We start from the raw sequence: 18,627 nt of genomic DNA on the forward strand, positions 1-18,627 counted from the left end.
CTGCCTCTTTCTCGTTTTTCCAGAAAATCTTGCCTTGCCCACCAAGCCGTGCTTCGGCGTATTCAACGCAGAGGTCGTCGTCCATACAGTACCACTGGAAATAACTTTCCAGGTCCGACTCCCAATCTGTGTAGTCCTTAGGGTTATGGGACCCTTCGAAGATCGATACCTCCAATCGGACACTCTTTTGGATCATGGCACGGTGTGCCTCTCGCCGTCGTTCGTGTTCATCGTCGTGTCGACGAGCAGGACGGCAGCGAGGTGCACCTCAATGATGACCATAATCAGGGTGTTCCTCGTAGTAGTCTTCGTGACGAGGTGCCGGATGATAGTAGGGTCGCTCCTCCGGGTAATCGTCACGATAAGGCCGTCTCGGGGGAGACCTATGCCGTGGTGGATAAGCATCCTCCCGGTGGGGAGGGTGATCGGGGTGTCTCGGGTACCGCCGATCGTCGTCAGGGTAATGATCCTGGCGGGGTGCGCCATCGTAGTGCGGCGCATGTCTCGATGGTGCTCGGGGCAGTGGTGGGGCCTCCTCATACGGATCCGGTGCGGGGACGGGGGCAGCTCTGTCATGGGGAGGGTACGCGGAACTGTCACCATAAGTGATGACATCCGGCCGACGTGCTACCGGCGGCAGCTGGGGGCTACCCGGTCGTGAAGAATAGTGGGGGGCGTCGCGCACTGGGATACGGTTGGGGTTGAGCACCCATCCTCCGGATAATCGTGATGCCGCGAGCCCCTAAGCTCGTTGTGATAGTAGTTCCTATCCGGACGAGAGGAACGAACATCATAGTAGCGGGGTGCCGGTCCATTATCCCGTGGCGGAGACCTCCGTCTGCCTTCGCGGCCGTAATCCCATGTCGGGGACCCTCATCGATCGTCGCGGTGATACTCCCGGGGTGGGGACCGTCGGCGGTCACCACGGTCGTGCTCCAATTCGTCAGTTCGAGGGTATCGAGGACGTAGAACCTCGGGGTCGCGAGGTCGGAACTCAGTAGTAGGGTAATCCTGCATAGGTGCCTTTCCCGGTCATCGGGAAACATCTCGAGCCGAGGGCTCGTCATATGCTTCGTCGACCGGCGCCCTACGTGTAGGGATGGCGGTCGAAGATCTCCGGTCTTCGGAAGCTCGAGGCGCCGTGTGTGCCGGTTCAGCTGGAGACCTCGGAACTCGAGTAGTGGGTTCCCTTGCTGGTGGTGGAGGTAGATGCACCTCCTCGGGATCCACCGGTTCGTGCGGTGGTTGTTCGCCTATAGGATCCTCTAGAGGAGGATCCCCTATGACGAGATCATGGTCACGATCATCGTCCCATTCGACATAGTCGGCATCCCGACACTGGGCTCACGTACGAACCATCCTATGATCAACAATCCACAACCTAGAAGTATTCTAAGGGTATGCACATGATGGATGAGAGGCAATGAAATGACGTGCACTATGCAAATGAATTTCAAAATATGACGTGCACAATTTCAATAAATTTTTCTAAAAAAATATCTGACCGACCATGTTAAGCGAGAGCTAACACGACCGACTCTGATACCAATATGATGTGAAACGACAACGGCCGGGATCGATCGGCGCGTTTCACGTCACAGGGTTATGATGCGAATGTAAGGGATGTAAGCCGAATGATGAGAAAATACGAATGAGCAGATAAGGACTTGACGGATAGCGACGTCGGCCGTACCGATCAACGAGAGAGGAGTGATCCTAAGATCAAACTCCCAATGACCCGCTGGGCCTACTAGACATCTACTAAGTGAGGGGCGTTGATAAGCCGAAAATAGGGGTGAAAATTACGCGAGTTTTTTAGCCTTTGTCGATGTGAATTTTTGGCTTATGCAATAAAATTTATAAAACTCTACTTAATATGTGTAGTGATAAGTATGAGTGTCGTCCAAGGGAGGAAAGTAGGAATTTCAATTTGATTTTTTTTTTTGTGTTTTAGATCCTAATTAGAGTGAATTTGATCTTCAATGAGGATCAAGTCACCCTAATTAAGTGAGAATTTAGAGAGGGGGATAGAAGAGATGAGAAGACTAGAAGAATTAAGGGCTCTAAATTTCCTTCTTTGATCCTAATTAAAGGATCCAAGAAGTCATTTAGAGAGGTTGAAAGAGGGTTCTTAAAATGAGTTGGGTTGATTTTTGCAGATTGATAATTCAAAACTAAAATGGGGAAATTGAGAATTCTAAGAATTAAAACTAAATTTTTTTATAATTTTTTTTGTAATGCAATTGAATGCCCAGGTAAAATTTCTCAATTTCTCCTCTCAATCCTAATCAGGGCTTGTACATGTCGCTCAAGCCAAGCGATTTAGAAGTTCAGACTAGAATGGAGATGAAGAAACAAACAACTTAACCTATTTCATTCAAAATGCACAAAAGTTTGAATACAATGAAAGAAAAAAATACCAAAACTGTTGATCCAGGCTGGGACTCCTCTCTGTCTTGCAGCTGTGATGAAGCACCCTCCAGCATGAGCCCCTCCTCTCAAAAGTCAGCTTTTATACCTAGGTCACATGGTGAAAATCGCCATTGTACCCCCGTTTAGGAATTAATTTTTATCTATCAATGTAGTCTGGATCTGAATGATCCAACCATACAGATAGGAAGAGGGGATCAAGACGAGCAAATCCATAAAAAAATCATCTCAATCGGACATCAGGATCAAAAGTTATTAATAAATCAACTTTAAACCAATTTAGTCCATTGGATTTAAAATTGATTTATTTATTAATACACGCAATGACGTGTCGACTTCCTATTGGCTGCGGCGTTTCAACTCCTTTGACGGGCACTCTCTCATCGCGTATGTTCCTTTGCCTACTTGTGTGTCGCCACGTCACCGCCCGTGCACACGCATTGTATGCGCCGCACGGGCAGTGAACTTACCTCCTGCCACATACATATGTGCGATCGCCGTTGGATTTTTATCCAACGCCGAAAGTTGCGCCACGTCGACAAGGCGGGAGGCTCTTTGCGTTTTTTTTCAAGAAAGCCCTTAATAAAACAAGCAATTGTAAATGAACGCCGCCCAAAAATATTCGTGTATATGCCCTTTCGGCACTCTCTCTCCTCCGATTTTCTCTAAAATTAATAATGCAATTGCAAATAAACCCTGAATGATTTTAAATTGGATCTTTACGCCTGCCGTGGCGACCGAGATCTGTTTTCAGGGTCTTTTTGCAACGAAACGTTGCAAAAAGGCCCCGAAAAGTCTAGAAATTGCATAAATACATTTTTTTCTCCTATAAATATGCCCTTTTTTAATAGAATAAATGCATTTCTTCTTGAAATAAATCCCAGAAAATTCCTAAAAATTCATATAAAATTCTATAAAATTCCCTGATTAATTCCCATGTTGATAAATGTCGAAATAAATTTTTTAATGTGCCATTTTCATCCAAAAATAATTATTTTGCGCTTCAATAAATCCTTACAAATTCATATAATTAACAAAAAATTAGGGAAAAGTCAGAAATTACTTGGAAGCATTATTTTCGTGTAAATATATGATAACAACCCAATTTTAAGCCTTTTAAATGCATAAATCATGCTAATAACATGAAATAAAGACCGAAATTAGGGTATTATCAGAGTTCAATCTTGTTTCCTATTTTGGTATCTTGGAATTTCAATGACTTACCATGTTGGATGGAGTGATATATTTCTAATTATCACTAATATTAAATTTCCCATTTTTATTCATTATTCCTTTATTATCTAAATAAATTAGCTCTCAATTAGCTACCTGCCTAAATCTCAATATCCCCGACTATAATATATCCTATCTTAGTTGTAAGATATTATTAAGAAAAATAGGACCCCACTAAGTATATCACCCACTAATAATAGTATTCTTACTCATCTATGTGCACCTAATTACTCCTACTTTAGAATCTAAATAAAAAACAATTCTTCCAGTTCTAATAGCCTTCTTTATTATATTATTATTACTGTATTAGTATTCTTTATTAATATACTAATATCCTCGTTTATTGGGATATTAGTACAATTATTTACTTTTTAAAAAAATATTTATTTTTTTCCCCTAAAAGGACTGTCACTGTCTTTGCTGTCAGATCGGCCACGTCGGTTGTTTGTAAACAGTGAACACTACCTGACCTACCCCGTTGACCTTTACCCATCATTAAAATTGTCCGACGAATATTGGATAATTAGTATTCTCCCGTATCTACCCAGGACACCAAGACAATAAGCCATGGTCTCATTGTCGAGTCACCACCATCTGCATCCAGTTGAGCTTAAAATAATGGTGACTTCGTAATCAGAGGATAGTGGGAACGTTGACAACTCATCGTTCTCCCGTCATCGGCCAGTAATAATGGGAGCAGGACGACCCCACAATTGTAGCAAGAACGTAGACGTTGTACAACGAACTCATTACTCAATTTAGATTCATCTTCTACATCATTTTCTCATCGTTAAAAAACAGTGTATTTATTTAAATCAGAACGCGTTTAGAATTGAAGCTGCTCTGCCGTCAGCAACCACGTTGGGTGGCTCGTTTAGTAAAACCTTTGTCAAGCCATCGGTCCTTTCTTCTTCACGGGCGAGAATCGGGTTCGCACTTTCTCGTTTCGAGCAAACAACCAGGCGAACTCCTTTCTCGATCCATGAAGGTCGGAGCAACTATCGTCGCCACGTTGGTCGCATCCTTCTTTCTCGGTGCGGTGGGAAAAACGGAGCAAACATCTTTCAACTTCTCCAGCTTCAGACCCCTGCCAGACTCCATCTCGTTCGACCGAGATGGCTCCGTGCTGGGGGACTCTCTCGAACTCAACCCGAATAGAAATTATACCTACGGCCGGGCCACCTACTCTGCTCCGGTCCATCTCTGGGACAACAAGACCGGCAACGTCGCCTCCTTCTCTACGCGCTTCTCTTTCTCCGTCTTTCGAGACCCCAACGCCCCGGGGTACGCCGACGGCTTTGTCTTCTTTCTCTCTCCCGTCGGCTACGTTGTGTCAAAACACTCCAGGGGCAGCGGATTCACCATCTTCGACGAGTACGAGAATGCATCCGCCGTAGCTGTCGAGTTCGACACCTTCCAACATGATATCGATTCCAGCGTGCCCCACGTAGGAATCGACGTCGGGTCTGCGGTGTCCAAGAGGGCGTTGCCTTGGAACCCATTTGGCCCTAGAAGTAACTTCACCGCCGAGGCAGAGGTCACCTACAACCCGGCCGATAAGACACTGAGCGCCAGCTTCGTCCAGGAGACAGGCAGCAGCAAGGTACTCTCTTATAGCTTTGATTTGCGTGAGGCACTCCCGGAACAGGTCACAATCGGCTTCGCGGGCACCACCGGACGGTACTTCGAACGCCACGTTATACACTCCTGGAGCTTCAGTTCGAGCTTTGAGCTTGCGGCAGATGCCCAAAACTCCACGAACGTTTCCAATACTCTCCCTACAGTGCGTAATGCCCCAGATCCTACGCTTTTGAGGTCCTCTACCTCGGCGAGAAAGAGTAGTGTCGCGGTGATAGTTGGAGGATTAGCTGGGGCGGTGGCCTTGGCGATTGCAGGTGCCGTTTTAGCGTGGTTTATAGTGAGGAGGAGAGCTCTGTGGGCGAAATACGGAGGGAGAAACGATGGCGGTATCGATGAGAAAGAACTTGACGAAGAGAAGGGGCCCAAGAGTTTCTCGTACTCGGAACTTGAGAGGGCGACGAATAACTTTGCGCCGGAAGATAAACTCGGAAGAGGAGGGTTTGGATTTGTGTACAAGGGGTTCTTGAGAAGTCCGGCGATGGCGGTCGCTATCAAGAGAGTGGCGAGAGATTCACAGCAGGGGCGAAAGGAATTTTCTGCAGAGGTGAAGATCATCAGCCGATTACGCCACCGAAACTTGGTCAAGCTCGTAGGCTGGTGTCTTGGACGCGGGGAGCTTCTTCTTGTGTACGAGTTTATGACAAATCGAAGCCTTGACGCCCACCTCTACAGTGACGGTAACCCTCTGTCGTGGCCGACGAGGTACAATATCGCTAAGGGCGTCGCCGCGGCGCTACTATATCTCCACGAGCAGTTGGAACAGTGTGTGGTTCACAGGGACGTGAAGCCAAGCAACGTGATGCTTGACGCTAACTTCAACGCCAAGCTCGGGGATTTCGGGCTTGCAAGACTTGTCGACCACGGCAGTAGCTTGAAGACGACAGCAGTGGCCGGCACGATGGGATACTTAGCGCCGGAAACAGCATTAACGGGAACGGGGAACACGAGATTGGACGTCTACAGTTTTGGAGTGTTGGCCTTGGAGATCACTTGCGGGAGGAGACCCATCCTGCCTTTTCAGATGGATGGCGAGTTAAACTTGGTCGAGTGGGTTTGGGATCTCTATGAGAAAGGCTCAATTCTGCAAGCAGCAGATCCAAAGCTGTGTGGGGAATTGGACAATGGGGAGGCGGAGCGGCTATTGGTGGTGGGCCTTTGGTGCGCGCACCCGAGATACCAGGATAGGCCATCAATGTCTCAGGTTATGGGCGTTCTTCATTTCAATGTGCCTATCCCTAACCTTCCCACCCACTTACCGTCGGCGTCCTGAGTCTGTACCGGTTTCTCCACTGAATATTCTGTAAAGTTCGATCTTTCGAAGCTCGTTAAGCGCGGAGATTGATTCTTGTCTCGTCATACATCAAGAGAGGCAGAAGGGAATCAGTCGTCTGGTAAAGATTAAGCAAGAGAGGCAGAAGATATATATTCAGTTAGATAGATAGAAGGCTCAAGGATGAAGAATATGAGACTTCCAAATCAATGTAAATGAATGTAAAAGGTAATCGGAGTCTCTGTGACTAATCGACTGCTCAGGAAAAAGGTCAACAGTACTTATGAACCAAGGACCTGGCCACTTTTTTATAGGGAGATGACGCACTTAATCTTCTTTAGCCATTCTTAATTAACTCCATCATTATAATTCAGATGGACTTAGCCACTAGACATATAACAACTGTTCTTATAATTAGAAATGTCTTAATCCTGTAATTATAATTAAGTGAATGCCCTTAATTGGGACCTGTAATGAATAGCTCCATAATTAGCAAATATAAATATATGTGTGTACTTTTCGACAGATAATGGAATTTTCTAACAATCTTCCACATGTTAATGAATATATAAATATTAAAGAAATATTGCACTTCATCTCTTTATTGTACTTCATCTTGATATATTTAGATATGTTAGATGATTTATTGAATGTGAGCATATGCTTTTTTATTATTTAAAACATTCACATGCCTATGTTGGTCGCTCTCCAACGATGTGTATCGGGATTACGTGAATATCATCTGAGTAGACTGACAATATGGGAAATATCTAGGCATATACAAACTCTCGCATACACAAGACACCCCACAGCAGTTGCATAAGGAAGCTTTTGCATTTGTTTGCCAACCAAAGAGTTCTTTGAACATTGACTGAGACTCAACTTCTCTCATTTATTAATGGGGTGAATTTCTAATACGGTTTACAATGTTCCATACCAACCTATTTAAGGATTTATTCAATATAAATTTTTTGAGACAAGTCAAAGATATTCGTAGAACAACCGGGATATTTCTAAATCCCTAGTACATACAAGGCTTCGCGGATATCCTTTATCTCCACATGATTTCACAAGGAGTATGTCTTTGTGCCATGCAGTAGGTTTGTATAATTTGCGGCAAGTAATAAGTCATAAACTTACAACACAATAAAGATATACGGCTGATGACTCTCAATACGTCATCAAATGTTAAGAGTTTCTTGAGCATAAAAGCATCAATCTTATCCATTTAATCCATATTGGTTGTCATTCATATGCATTATTTTGCCAAGTTACTAACCCCACTTGATTCTTTGAATCAAGTGGATTAGATCTCACATATTTGATTCATGAGTACAAATATGGATTAAGCATCCAAAGAAAGAGGAAATTGATCAAGAGGAGTTGGCAAAAATCAAGAAGGAGAAGAGCCCTAATTTCTCCACTAAGCATGTTTAAGAGAAACCTATAAATAGCCTCTTAAGGGCTCATTGTAAGTTGTCCAGAATTTCTCTCAAGGAAGCTAGGGCTTGGAGAGGAAGGATTTCTGCAGACCCTCCAGGAGCTGATGAGCTTTGGAGTTGGAGAGGAGGAACGAGCTGAAAATTAGCTGGGGATTGAAGACCTCCGCCTCGCCGCAAGGACATGACACTAGGTCAGAGCGATCTCTCCAGTTTCAGCGGTGTAATTCTCTCCATTTCAGACAAGCTATGTTGGGTTGGAAGATTCACACTAGTGATCTTCAAATATTTCCAGTAGAGATTGTTTCGTTTTTTATTTAATTTCGAGTTTCTGTTTGTTCAAATCCATCTCCCTTTTGTTCTCCCAAGAAACCCTGTTGTTCTCCATTGTCCAGGTGAAAACACCTCTGGTGGCAGCTTCCAGGCAGCCAGCAACCAAGGCAACCGCCTAGGTTGCCAGCAACCCAGTTGCAGCTACCTAGGGGGTGGGCAGCCTAGGCTGTTAGCAGCCAAGACAGCCAGCGACCAGGGCAACAGCCTCGGTCGCCAGCAGTCTAGGTAGCCAGCAGCTTGCGCTGCCAGCAGCCCAAGCTGCAGGCAGCCAAGGTCGCCAGAAGCGGAAGCTGCTAGCGACCCAAGCCGTCGGCAACCAAAGCTGCCAGCAGCGTGAGCCGCCAGCAGCGCATGCTGTTGGCAGCCAAGGCAGCCAACATCCCACGCTCCTAGCAGCCCACGCCGCTAGCAGCTAGGGCCATCGGCCGCCCAGGCTGCCAGGGCGATTGAGTGGCACCCCTGTGCGCAAGCAGCGGTCCGCGCGCAGGGTGTTTGCTCTATTGCTTCATAGAGCATAAGCAAACCGTCAGCAAAGAAATTATTTGCTGACGGTTCTGCTCAGTTGAGTTTTAACCAAGATAACTATGTGGAACCTAACTAAAGATAATCTAACTGAAGAGTTGAGTGAACCAATACTTTAAAGAAATATCTGTAGCTTTTACTGAAGAATTTTCTAAGAGAGTTTGATATTTGAAAATATAGATTTAAATATACAGATTGAAGTGAAAAGAACTACCACTGTTTTCCTTGCTCTCTGAGGTTCGACCCTTACTTGCCCTAAAGTAGTGAGGTTATAAATTGTGTTGCATAAGCTCAATCCTCACACGATTAGACTGATAAATAACCAGTAAAAATACCCCTAAAATTGAGTTAATCAACTAGCGCCGTTGCCGGGGAGCACGGTATTACAGTAGTAATTTCTTTTCTGTCTTTTCAGTTATTGTCTATTCATTCTCCCAAAGCTGCAGGACTTGAAAATCTTCAGCTTATTGTCTTTCTAACTTTCTGCTGAAGTTCTATGGTAGTGACACGTTCAAAGGCTGGTGAGAAATCTGCAGTGAACGTTGCGCGAGACGCCACTCCAAAATCTACAGTCATAGAACCAGAAAATCAGCAGGAAACTATGGCAGAAGAAGGACGCCACCGGCAGGAGAGGAGGAGAACCATGTTGGACAGATCGACACCCTCCGGAAGCCAACGACAAACTGATGTAAATCTGAATATAGGTGAGGGTATCATGTTCGGGTATGACAATGCATTAATACACTCCTTACCTGAATTCAATGGTTTGCCTGCACAAAACCCTTTAGAATTCCTAGATGACTTCCATATTAGATGCTCCTCCCAAAACGTTCCAGGATTATCTACAGAAATGCTTAAAATGAAATATTTTCCTTTGACGTTAAAAGATAAAGCATTTTCCTGGTATCGCAACTTAGGAATTACTTTTAACTTTTGGGAAGAGATGCAGGGAAAATTTCTGCAGAAATTTTACCATCTCTCCAAAACGAATTTCTATCGAAGAGAAATCCATAATTTCCATCCCCATGAAGGTGAGGCCTTTAGTGAATCATGGGAGAGGTTCAATGACCTGCTGAGGAAATGCCCTCATCATGGAATTGAACCCTGTCAATTAGCCCAGATTTTTTATGAATCTTATTCAGATTTCATTAAAAATAAGGTTAACTTAGCCTCCGGGGGAACATTTTATACTGCATATGAAGATGAAGTTTTTGATATCCTGGAGAGAGTTGCAGAAACTGATCTACAAGAGATTGGGGCAAGCCAAAATGGGATAAACTTGTAACCCAAGAGAGCAGGAGTTCTGCAGGTCAATGCCAAGGAGGTGGAGTTGCAAGCAGGCCTAAGGGAGACCAACCAGAAATTGGAGGAGCTCACCTCCACCTTGAAGAATGTTTTTCTAAGCAACTCTCCTCTTATTAAAGCCAAAATCTGCTCTCTCTGTTTCAGCAGAGAACATGAAGATGGAGCTTGCCAGTCCATGGAGGAGGAGGTGAAAGCCTTTAATCAACAACCACAACCATGGGCTGGCCAAAAGAGGGTTGGGTTCCAAGGTGGAGATAGCTCCCACCATGGAAACAAGGCTCCCTTTCAATCTCATTTCCAACAAAAACCACAGTTCCAATCTAGACCTCAACAACAGTACCAGGTTCCCTCTCAAACTCAACCTGATTTTTCTACACTAACCCCGGTTATTTCCGACATGATCGAAAAACAGAATCAGAAATTAAGAGCAGAAATGGAAATGCGGATGCAAGCAATGATGGAGTTTCAAACGAAGCAAATGAGGAAGCTGCTGGAGAGCTTCAAGCCTGGACCCTCTGATCCTCAAGGTACACTAACAGAATCCCCCTGCACATCTAGTAGATTTCCTACAAAACCTATGATAAATCCATGCAACCTACATCATGTACAGCATTCCATTCATGATAAGATGAAGGAAGAAGATCCTGAAGTTCTAGCAATCTCAAAATTGAGAAGTGGAAAAGAACTTCAGGATCCTTATCAGAATTCTGCTGAGAATTCAAGAAAAAGAGATGAGCAAAGGGGGGTAGAAGAAGAGGATCTTTCCTATGCGAAGGAACCTCTACCTTCTACGAGTGGGCAAGACGTACCTTACCCCTCTGCTCTTAATAGAAAAAAACCTGTACATGATTATGAAAATAGGTTATTAGAAAATTATAAAAAGGCCACTATGACTGTTACAGTGGACTCTTGCACCACTAGAAGACCTAGGGAAGTAGTGAAACTCTCAGAAAATGCTTCTAGCATTTTGAATGCTCTACCTATCAAAATGAGAGACCCCGGTGCCCCTTTTATTACTTGTGAAATAGGAGGCAAAACTTTTTCCAAAGTTTTATTAGATACAGGAGCAAGCATTAGCATTATTCCGACGGCTTTATACGAGGAGTATGGCTTCGGGGAACTAGAATAAATCCATATGGACCTACTCTTAGCTGACGGAACTGTTAGGCAACCTGAAGGAAGATTAACGGACGTCATGATCACTGTGGAGAATTGTGAAATTCCTGTAGATTTCATAGTGACTGATGTAAAAATTTCAGGGAACATTAGCTTAGCTCCTATCATTTTAGGTAGACCACTTTTAGTAACGGCAAGGACCATTATGGACTGGGAGAAGGGGACTGTAGAATTTAAGATAGGAAAAGAGAGAGTGCAGATTGATAGCTCAAAGATGATGAAGTGCCCCTTAGGGAGTAATCAAGAGTTAAAGTTGTGTGCAGAAAATGATGAAGAGGAAGAAGTAGTTAAGGAATACTTATCGCATATAGAAAGTAGAGAGCTAGATGAGGAGATCATAGACTCTCCTTCAGTCGAGGTCGGCCTAGAGTTAAAACCTCTACCTTCATCCCTCAAATATGCATACCTGGATGAAAAGAAAACCTTACCTGTGATCATCTCTTCATCACTTACCCGACAACAAGAAGATGAACTGCTCAAGGTACTTAGAAAGCATAAGAGAGCCATAGGTTGGACTTTTGATGATATTAAGGGTATTCCATCTTCGATTTGCGAACACAGGATTTTCTTGGAAGGGGAGTCTAGACCATGTAGAGAGCACCAAAGGAGACTCAATCCCTATATGAGAGAAGTACTTGAGAAGGAAATCTTGAAATGGTTAAACGCCAGAATCATATACGCGATCTCCGATAGTAGATGGGTGAGCCCGGTGCATATGGTCACTAAGAAGTCAGGAGTGACTGTAGAGATGAATGAGAAAGGCGAAGAAGTGCAGAAGAGGTTAACCACAGGATGGAGGGTGTGCATAGATTATAGAAAATTAAACAAGGCCACCAAGAAGGATCATTACCCATTGCCCTTCATGGACCAAATACTAGAAAAATTGTCGCGGTAACAATATTTCTGTTTTCTTGATGGATATTCAGGATACAACCAAGTGAACATTCATCCTGAAGATCAAGAAAAGATGACCTTCACAAGTCTTGTAGGGACATATGCCTTTAGGCGTATGCCTTTCGGGTTGTGTAATGCACCCGCCACATTTCAGCGATGAATGAATGCACTATTCTCCGATCTAGTAGGAGAGTGCTTAGAAATCTTTATGGATGATTTTTCTGTATTTGGATCTACCTATGACAACTGCCTCCTAAGCCTCACCAAAGTATTAAAGAGATGCATTGAATCCAACCTCATACTAAGTTGGGAAAAATCTCATTTCATGGTGCAGGAGGGAGTGGTGCTCGGGCACATGGTAAGCAACCGTGGATTGGAAGTGGACAAGGCCAAGATCGAAATCATCCAGGACCTTCCACCTCCAACCAACCTAAAAATCCTTAGGGGTTTCCTCGGCCATGCGGGTTTCTATAGACGTTTTATTTTAGACTTTGCTAAAATTTCTAAACCTCTCACAAATCTTTTATCGTCTAAGAATAATGATTTTGAACTAACACTCAAAGTTAAAAAGGCATTTTATACATTGAAAGAAGCTTTGGTGAATGCACCTATTTTGCAAGGGCCCGATTGGACCCTTCCTTTTGAACTAATGACTGATGCTTCTGATTTTGCTGTAGGAGCAGTGTTAGGTCAAAGAGTTGATAAGAAACCCGTGGTCATCTACTATGCCAGCAGGACCCTAGTTGGTGCGCAACTGAATTATACGACCACAGAGAAGGAACTGCTGGCGATTATTTTTGCATTAGAAAAATTTAGGTCTTATCTACTAGGTAGTAAAGTTACTGTTTTTTCTGATCATGCAGCTAGTAGATATTTGTTAGCAAAGAAGGAGGCTAAACCTAGACTCATTCGATGGGTGCTCTTACTACAAGAGTTTGATTTAGAGATAAAGGATAAGAGAGGGTGTGAGAACGTAGTTGCAGACCACCTCTCTAGGATAGTAGGCACCCAACCCGAATTGGTAAATGATGCATTTCCTGACGAACATGTTCTAACGGCACAAGGAACGTCGGTTCCTTGGTTTGCACATATTGTCAATTATCTTGTTTCAGGAAAAATTCCTATAGGTTGGACATCTCACGAGAGGAAGAAGCTGCTGAAGGACGCAAGGTTTTATGTTTTGGGAAGACCCGGAGTTATTTCACCAAGGGCAAGATCAAATCTTGAGGCGGTGCGTACCCGAGAGCGAACAACGAAGCATCTTAGAATTCTTCCATGCAAAACCAGGAGGAGGACACTATTCGGCTAAGGTAACAGCTCATAAAATTGTTGAATCTGGTTTCTTTTGGCCGACTCTATTTCAAGATGCCCAGAAATTTTATAATAACTGTCTAGCTTGCCAAGCCTCCATTAATATGCACAAGAAAGATCGTATGCCTTTACAACCCATCCTAGAAGTAGAAATCTTTGATTTGTGGGGAATTGATTTTATGGGTCCGTTTCCTAACTCTCATGGATACGAATATATCCTGATGGCAGTCGACTATGTGTCCAAATGGGTAGAAGCCATTCCCACAAAGACCAATGATAGTAAAGTAGTGATCAATTTCATAGAGAAAAATATTTTCTATAGATATGGATGCCCTCGAGCCATTATTAGTGATGGAGGTTCTCATTTCACAAATTACAACTTTAGAACCCTCCTTAAGAAGTTTGGTGTCCATCACTGAGTCACGACTCCGTATCATCCTCAGGCCAATGGTCAAGTCGAACTGTGCAATAGGGAAGTCAAGAAAATCTTGCGGAAGATAGTGCGTCCTGACGGTAAGGATTGGTCTAGGAAACTAGACGAGACATTATGGCCCTATAGGACAGCTTACAAAACCCCTCTAGGAATGTCCCCATTTCGACTTATCTTTGGGAAGGCATGTCACCTACCTCTGGAGTTAGAACACAAGGCCCTTTGGGCCATTAGAAAACTCAATTTGGATTTAGATCAAGCCGGCAAACAAAGACTTCTTCAATTGAATGAAGTGGAAGAACTCCGAAATGAGGCTTATGAGAATTCGAGGATTTATAAAGCCAAGATGAAAACGTTTCATGATAAAAGCCTGAGGAGAAGAACCTTTGTGGAACACCAGAAAGTTTGGCTTTACAACTCTAGGTTGAAACTATTCCCAGGAAAATTGAAAACCATATGGGATGGCCCCTTCATCATACAAAAAGTTTTTGAGATTGGAGCAGTCACAATTTTAGATCCTAAGTCTCAAAAACAATTCACTGTTAATGGACAAAGGCTCAAACCTTATTTAGAAGAGGACGATCTACAAGGCCCTATGAACATTCCTCTAGAAAAACCACCGATTGATTGTAGCATGATCTGAGTTTGTCTCTCTTATTTTGCTTGTTTGTCTTCTTATTTTCTATATCGTGTTTTTGCTCTGCTTTTGTTTTCTTCGTTTTGGTTGCGTCGTCATGTGCAGCCTTACTTCTCCACGCTTGCCTACACCACAAGATGGACAACTCAAATCGCCAAATCAAAGCTCTCCATTCCTTGGTTTGGTCTCTATTTCTCCTTACTCCACTTTACTTCCTGTCATGTAGGAACATGCCATTTTTATGGAGGGGGGGGGGATAGAGTTGCATGCATAACTGCTCCATCATCTATCATATATATATATATATATATTTATTTATTTATTTTTTTTCTTCAACCAAACCATGGATATTTGATGATCTTAGGAGACACTCAAGCAATGATAAGCGCGATACTAGGGCTCCTTTCAAGGTTGTTAGAGTTGAACGACTGGCCAGTTAGGGAATCCTAGGTGAAATAAGCCTAGCTAGATGCACAAATGATTCTTACTATCCACAGTTCATAAATCTTATCATCAGATTTCTCTCATCTTGCCATCCACCTCGGGTTGAGTTAGCACATACATGCATGAAATTTTTAGCTTTAGTGGAGAGTAGGGCTAGTGTTGGCTGAATGGTATTATTATTATTGACGTGAGTGAAGCTCCCTGAACCAAGAGGGATACAAAACCTCTTCAGGGGAATAAGCTGCCGGTCTACTAAGGACGGCACATGGGTAGTGGATAAGCGCCATCAAAATACAAAGTAAAAGCTGCATTGCGCAAAACAAGCATAAGCTTGCATCATAGAAATCAAAGTTGACTGTCATCAAATATGACCAACAAGCAGCAAATGTAATTAAAAAAAAGGTCAAAAGCTGTCTCCCATGTGCTTGAGCCGATGCTAGTATAGCCATTAGTATTGAGCCAGCATTAACACCGCTCTCTACGCCTCGTTCAGTAGTGCGCTTGGGGTGTTGACTCAACCTTATCCCATATGATATGTATTTACTATATGTAATCCATACATCACGAGTGCACTTGGTTGCGGTTGAAGGCTGAAATAGATCCTCAGGAATCTCCCTAGATTGGCCAAGCTCAATTGACAATGACATTCCTTGATGAGAACATGAGTCAAAGTTATCAGAACTAAGAGTCAACTAAAGATCATCATTTATTCTCACTTGCATTTTATTACTAAGGGACTAGTAATGATCTAAGTTGGGGGGTGTTTGATGACTCTTGATGACTCTAAAATATGTCATCAAATAATCAAGTTCTTAAGTTTAAATTCATTACAATTATCTTGTGAATTCATTCTAAGTTCATGCATATGTATTGTTTTATGAAATCACTAACCCCACTTGATTCTTTGAATCAAGTGGAATATATTTAACATTTTATGGCTAGTGAACATTCAGAAACAGGTTAAGAAGATCAAGGAAGAGAGGAGGATCAAGAGGAGTGGGCAAAAATTCGAAGTGGCAAAAATTACGAAAATGCCCCTGGGCATGACTTAAGAGAAAACCTAGAAATACTCTCTTGAGAGAGGAGTTTAGGTGTTCAGAATTTCTCTCAAGGAAGCTAGGGCTGGGAGAGGAAGGATTTCTGCACCCTCCAAGAGCTGCTGAGCATTGGAGCTGGAGAAGAGAACCAAGCTGAGGAATAGCCAGGTCAAGAGGATCGTCTCTACGCCGCAAGGGAGTGACACACTAAGGCGTAATTGCTCTGGTTTCAGTGTTCTTTCTCTTCTCCTTTCTAAGACAACTAGAACTGGGATGGAGCGCACAAACTGTGGCTCCATTGATTTCCAACGTCTGTTGTTAGTTTGATTTTCATTTAAACATTGCTTGTTCCTTTAATCAGAATTTCGTTTTCTCGGAATCCTATAGATCTGTCTGATTCATCCATTCCTTTTTCTTCCAACCTGTTCAGCGGCTGCTACCAGCGCCGCTGCGTGTAGCCTGGTCGCAAGGAGAGCCACTGCTCACAGCCAGTTCTACAACGCGGCTCAGCGGTAGTTCGCCCAGCACAAGTGCACCCGCACACGACCAAGCTGCAGCAGCCAGCCGCGACCAAAGCCGCTGCACGCAGCCAGGTCGCGGCCAGCACGATCGCGCGTAGCGGCGTGCAGCTGCGGCGCAGCACGCACTATCGCACTAAGCTGTCGCGGGGTAGCCCTACGCTAGCAGCCTAGCGCTCCGTGGTGCTTGCCTGCGCTGTGCGTGGCTCAAGGACCACGCACCAGCGAGCACCCTGGGTGCAGGTAAACCTGCACACCAGGTGCTCGACCTTTTGCCCAAAAGGCAGAAGGTCAGTCAACAGAGGAATACTCTGTTGACAGATTTGATTATAAATTCGGACAGAAAATATTTATTCTCCATTGAATAACCTTTGCAGAAGTTTTTCTAAAAGACAAACTGATAACATTTTGCAAGATTAAGAGACTTAACTGAATGACTTAATTTGGGATTTGAACTGAAACTTGGAGAGATAAAAAGTATTCTGCTGTTTTCTGCCGCTCCCTGTGGACCGACCCTCATTCGCCCTACGATGTGAGGTTTATAAAAATTGTTGTGTAAGCTCTAACCTCACACGACTAATCTGATAAATAACCAGTAAAAACCCCTTAAAATTGAGCTTATCAACTAGCGCCGCTGCCGGGGAGCACGGTATAACAGTAGGAATTTTTATCTTCTGAATCTACAGTCATTTTTGCAAATCTACAATCATTTTTGTTGATTCTCCTAGAGCTGCAGGACTTAACAATCCTCAGCCTATTGTTATTCTAACCGTTTGCTGAAGATTTATGGTAGTAACACGCTCAGGAGCTGGTGAAAAATCTGCAGAGAAGGACATTAGAGACACCTCTCCAGATTCTACAGTTATAGAACCTGAAATTCAGCAGGAGAATATGGCTGAAGAGATTCATCAGCATCATGAGAGGAGAAGGACCATGCTTGACAGGTCGACACCGTCGGGAAGCCTACGTCAAACTGATGTAAATCTTAACATCGGTGACGGTATCTCCTTTCGATATGACAATGCATTAATTCATTCCTTACCTGAATTTAATGGACTGCCTGCTCAAAATCCCTTAGAATTTCTTGATGACTTCCATATTAGGTGTTCGTCTCAAAACGTTCCATGAATTTCTACAGAAATTTTAAAAATGAAATATTTTCCTCTAGCTTTGAAAGACAAAGCATTTTCTTGGTATCGTAATTTAGGAATCACCTTTAACTCATGGGATGAGATGCAAGGAAAATTTCTGCAAAAATTCTACCCTCTCTCCAAAACAAATTTCTATAGAAGGGAAATTCACAATTTCCATCCTCATGATGGAGAAGCTTTTAGTGAGTCATGGGAGAGATTCAATGATTTGTTGAGGAAATGTCCTCACCATGGCATTAAACAATGTCAATTAGCCCAAATATTTTATGAGTCTCTCTCTGATTTTATGAAAAACAAAGTAAATCTCGCTACCGGTGGAACGTTCTATACCGCATATGAGGACGAAGTTTTTGATATTTTGGAGAGAGTTGCAGAAACTGATTTGCAGGAGATTGGAGCCAATCAGAATGGGAGGAATGTGCAGCCCAAGAGAGCAGGAGTTCTGCAGGTCAACGCCAAGGAGGGAGAGCTACAAGCGGGCCTAAGGGAGACCAACCAGAAATTGGAGGAGCTCACCTCTACCTTGAAGAATGTCTTCCTAGGTAACTCCCCCATCATTAAAGCTAAGATCTGCTCTCTCTGTTTTAGCAGGGAACATGAAGATGGAGCCTGCCAAGCCATGGAAGAAGAGGTGAAGGCCTTTAATCAGCCGCAACAACCGTGGGCAGGTCAAAAGCGGCCAAATTTCCAAAACGGAGAGGCCTTCCACCAAGGAAACAAGCCGGCAGCTCAACCCCCGTTCCAGTAGAGACAACAATTCCAGCACAGGCCTCCACAACAGTATCAGGTTTCATCTCAAACTCAACCTGATTTCTCTACATTAACCCCCGTCATTTCAGATATGATCGAAAAGCAA

General features: G+C 43.6%; 2 non-coding genes and 1 pseudogene across 2 annotated transcripts; 1 reads left to right on the top strand and 2 right to left on the bottom strand.

Moving 5' to 3' along the window:
* Positions 1–4,381: 4,381 nt before the first annotated feature.
* LOC144707995 (L-type lectin-domain containing receptor kinase IX.1 pseudogene) lies at positions 4,382–7,053 on the top strand (annotated as a pseudogene).
* A 2,804-nt stretch (positions 7,054–9,857) lies between these two features.
* On the bottom strand, positions 9,858–9,966 carry LOC144708102 (small nucleolar RNA R71). Its single transcript, XR_013582650.1, has one exon. It is a non-coding gene; the product is annotated as a small nucleolar RNA R71 (small nucleolar RNA).
* Positions 9,967–17,901: 7,935 nt separating this feature from the next.
* Positions 17,902–18,007, bottom strand: LOC144708108 (small nucleolar RNA R71). The gene has a single exon (XR_013582654.1). It is a non-coding gene; the product is annotated as a small nucleolar RNA R71 (small nucleolar RNA).
* Between the last annotated feature and the right edge of the window lie 620 nt (positions 18,008–18,627).

Source organism: Wolffia australiana, chromosome 9, assembly GCF_029677425.1.
Source record: "Wolffia australiana isolate 7733 chromosome 9, ASM2967742v1".
Taxonomy (NCBI): domain Eukaryota; kingdom Viridiplantae; phylum Streptophyta; class Magnoliopsida; order Alismatales; family Araceae; genus Wolffia; species Wolffia australiana.